Here is a 5031-nt window from a genome sequence, read left to right on the forward strand (position 1 = left end):
TATACATTATTAATGTTAATATTATAATTATAAAATTTTATATTAATATTAATGATTTGTTGACTATCTTTTAACAGAAATAGTTCAACTGTCTACTAAAACAATTAGTTTTATGCAAAAAAAGTAAATTTGGAATAAAATACATAAATTAAAAAAAAAAAAATGTTCCAAGGAATTTTCAATTGATTTCAATAATGCAGTATGAGATTGTACAAGATTTTAATTATTTTAGGGTATTTTTGAATTTTTAAGGAATTTTCAAGAGATTTCAAAATATTTTAAAGGATTTTAAATATTTGAGAATTTTTAAAAAGATGTAAGTGAATTTTCAATTCATTCTTCCAAGGTTCCAAGGAATTTTCAATTGATTATAGTAATTTAATATGACATTTTAAAGGATTTGATTTATCTTAGGATATTTTAATAGATTCCAAGGAATTTTCCATTGATTTCAACAATTTAGTATGAGATTTTAAAGGATTTGGCATATTTTAGGGTATTTTTAAAATCTCAAGGAATTTTCAAGTGCTTCGAAAAATTTCAAAAGATTTTAAAGGATTTTAAATATTTTAGGATCTTTTAAAACATCCTAAGGAATTTTCAATGAATTTCAATAATTAAAAACAATTTCAACAAGAAAATTAATCTTTTTTGTCGAAAATTTAAGTATGATTAAACACTATTTTTTTTCTAGAAAATTAGACTTGGTGGAAAATAAATTTCTTTTGTGCAAAGTTCATGTATTTTACTAAAAATGCCTTTTTTAGTATATAATTCAGTCTTTTTTCAACGAAAGAAATGAATTCTTGATTAAAATAGATGCATTTTTTTAAAAAAGAATAATTTTCTACAAAAAAATGAATTTTAACTGAGAAAATTCAATATTCAAGAAAAAAAAAACTCAGAAAAATTGTTCAAGTTTCAAATTTAAAAAAATTTCAACCGAAGATGATATTTCATGGTTCAGTATACAAAATTAATTTTCAGCAGACACTTGAATTTGTAACAAAATAGTTCAATTATCAATAACAAAAGAAAAAGAATTTTTAACCAAAATAGGTACATTTTCAAACAAGAAGAATAATTTAATTCCAAAACAGATGAAGTTTTAATTGAAAACGGTCAATTTTCAAGCAAAAAAAAAACAAATTTCGTATCAAATAGTTCAATTTTCAATGAAAAAATAAATAAATTTTCAACTAGAAAATATAAATTTTTAACAAAAAATTATATAGTTAAATTCTCAGTTGAATTTTTGTTCAGCACAAAAACAATCATATTCTCAACAAAATAATTAAATTATCAATAACACAATTTATTTTTTACGTAAAATATAAATTTTAGGCCATAAATGAAACAGTTAAATTTTCAATTTAAAAAATCAGTTTTGAACAACAACAAGACCATCGAAGTTAAAACAAAATAGATAAATTTGTAAGCACAGAAGTCAATGCACAAACAACAAGAATAATATTCTAATAACAAAATTAATTTTTTACCAATTAAATTAATTTTCTCTAAAAACGACGAATTTTGAAGCAAACACGAAAGCAATTTTCAACTTTAGAAATAAATTTCAATCTACAAAATAAGTATTCAACCAAAAATATAATAGTTAAAATTGATTTTTCAACATAATAGTTTAATTTTCAACGAAAGAAGTTCATTTTCAACTAAAATAGATACCTTTTTAACAAAACCAGGAACAGTTACATTTTCAGTTAAAAAAATTAATTTAAAAAAATCGAATTAACTACAAAATAGTTACATTTTCACCAAAGAAATGAATGTACAAACATAAAGAATAATATTCTTATAAAAAAGACGAATATTCAAAAAAATACATGAATTTTCCACCACACAGTTGAATTTTTAACTAAAAAAGAAAGTGTTTAAAAAAAGTTTAATTTCCAGCTAAAAATGGAATAGTTATATTTTCAGTAAAAATATGATTATTATCCGAAAAAAGAAGTTATAACAAAAGATTAAAATATTCAACAAGAACAAAATTAATTTTCAACGAAAGAGTGGAATTTATAACCCAAGAACTGAATTTTTAATAAAAATAGATAAATCTTCAAACGAGAAGAATAATTTCCTATCAATCAAGGCGATTTTTCAACTACATAGTCGAATTTTCAACTAAAAATGATACATTTAAAAAAAATGGAACAGTTAAATTTTCAGTTCAAAAATCAATTTTCAATCAAAAAGGCTTTTTAAGTCCAAAAACAAAAAAATATCGACTTTAAAAAAAGAATTGCATGTCAAAATGAAGTACTTTAACGGAACAGATGATTTTTTTGCAAAACCTTTGAATTTTCAAACTAAATATATGAATTTCTAACAGGAAAGTTCATTTTAAACCAGATAAAAAAATTTTCAACAAAAAAGATGAAACCTCAATCAAAAAAATGTAATACTAGAAGTTTTAAACTAAAAAGGAATGTATTCAGTAAAAAAAAGTTAGACTTTCTTAATTGTTTCTATTAATAATTCAGTTCGCGTTTGAGGCGAATAAAAAGAAAAATTTTTTTAACTAAACATTGAAATTCATTGTTATGATATCGACTAATGTAGTGAACTCGTTTTTTGACGATAGAATGATGATTTTTAATCTACTTATTTAAACTTTTTACAGAAACAGAATACACATTTTGGTTGAAAATTCTTTTTTTTTTAATATTTTTTTTCAGCTGAAAATTAAACTATTCCCTTCCTGGTTGAAAATTTTCTTTAGTTAACAGATTCAACTTTCTGGTTAAATTTTTTTGGTAAATTCGTAATTTTAAAATTATTTTTTTGATTAAAAATGTTACGATAGCATTTATGGTTGAAAACTACCTATTTTATAGATAATTCGTTTTTTTTTAAATTAATTTGTTTGAAACTACGTCTTTTTTAAGAAGAATGTTTGTTTGAAAATTACTTTCCTTCATTAAAAATTCATTGTTTTTTGGTTGAAAGAGAATTTTGTTTTAGTGGAAATTTCGGCTTTTTAGTAAAAATTGATTTGTTTTAAAAATTCTTGTTTCCATTTTTAAATTATTTTTTTTTGCTTTTTCATTAATTTTTTTTGCTAAACATATATTAATTCCATTTTTTATTAAAAATTTATCTTTTTTATTCAAATTCAAGTATGTATATAATGAAAATCCATCTAATTGGTAGAGTTTTATTCTTGTTGTTTGTGTATTTACTTCTTTGTTGAAACTTCTAATCTGTAGTAAATTCGATTGTTTTCTTTTTGTTCAAAATTAAATTTTGAATTTAAAATTCAACTGTTAAACTTTTTGTTAAAAATTATATTTTTCAGTTGAAAATTCATTATTTCCGTTAAAAATTAAATTTTTTAAATTGAAAATGAACTATTACATGTTTGGTTAAATACTTGTTTTTTTAGTTTTAATATTAATTTTCAAGTTAAAAATTTGACAATTATATTGATTTTTTTACCATTAATTTTTTTTTCAGTTGAAAATTCTTATTTTATAGTAGAAAATTATCATTCTTGTTTGAAAATTCATCTATTTCGGTAAAAAAAAATGCATTCTTTTGGTTGATTATTTAAAACCTTTATTGAAAATTCGATTCTTTTTGGTTGAAAAAACATTTTTTAATACTTAAATTATAACTGTATCATTTTTGATTTAAAATTGATCTTTTCTAGTTGAAAATTTATATATTTTTTCGTTAAATATTAAACTATTGTGTTACATTTTTTTGCTTAAAAATGGACTGCTTTCAGTCATTACAAGTTCATGTTTTTTTTTAAATTAAATTATTCTTCGTGTTTCAAAAATTATCTGTTTTGGTTAAAAATAAATTATTTTGTCGTTTTGAAAATTCTTATATTTTGTTGAAAATTAATTTTTGGAATTAAAAATTTTAACTGTATCATTATCGTTTAAAAATGTATTTTTTTAATTAAAAAATTTGTTGTTTTTTTGTAAGAAAATTGATCTTTCTCAGTTAAAAATTTATTCTCCTTGTTTAAAGTTCATGTATTTTAATTAAGAATTCATTTTGTTCGTTAAAAATCCACCTTTTTTAGAAAAAATTCTTTTCTGTTGACATAATATGATTTGTTTAGATAAAGATTAAACATTCCATTTTCCGTTAAAAATGTATCATTTTAGTAAAAAATTCAATTATATGGTGAAAATATTTTCTATCTCGCAACAAATGTAATGATTGTATGGTAACTCAGGATTTTAAAACCAAAATACATTTGAGGAGCAGCTGATTAGATCGTCATTCGTGAAGTCGGGCGAGCTCGGATTCGTGTTCGCGCATTTTCGGCTTTACACGAGGCTGGTCTTCGCAGCAGCCAAGTGGGGGGAATCTTCTCCCTTCATTCTTGCGTCGTTTTACCTCTCGGCTAATTCTTAGGACGTTTTTGCTCTCGCGTGTTTTCACTTCTCTTTTCCGCAACTTTTTTTTTAGTTCGCTTTTGCTCTGAGCGTGTCATATAAATTTGCAGCCACAGAAATTAATTTTGAACCAAGAAGGTGAATTACTCACCAAGAAGATTAATATTTTACCACAAAAGACAAAGTGACAACAAATTTCAGAACTTTTTAACTAAATAGTTGAATTTTTAACTGGAGAAAATAATTGTTCAAACAAACATGGAATAGTTAATTTTTTAGTTGAAAGATTAACTTACTAAAAATAGATGTCAGCAAAATAGTTTCATAAAAAAAAAAAGATTTTTCAACTAAAATTATGAAGTTTCATTTTAATCAAAATTTTATATTAGGAGATAAATGACTCTTCTAAACTAAACGTTTTACCTAATCTAAGCGGATAAATAAATAAAGGCGGTCTTCCTTGTGTCGCTCCGTGTTCTCAGGGTGCACGAGACTTTTGCCGGATCTTCGTATTGATTCCGTTACAGATTGCAACCACCTATCACCCTTTGAAAATATATTTTTTACGTTTTCGAAATTTAAAAATATTATATTGTGCTACAAGTGGGGAAAGTAAGCAGTTCCACAAGAGTGTGAAGTTTAATCCCTGCTGCAAATT

The sequence above is a fragment of the Belonocnema kinseyi genome, chromosome 2 (assembly GCF_010883055.1).
Source record: "Belonocnema kinseyi isolate 2016_QV_RU_SX_M_011 chromosome 2, B_treatae_v1, whole genome shotgun sequence".
Lineage (NCBI taxonomy): Eukaryota > Metazoa > Arthropoda > Insecta > Hymenoptera > Cynipidae > Belonocnema > Belonocnema kinseyi.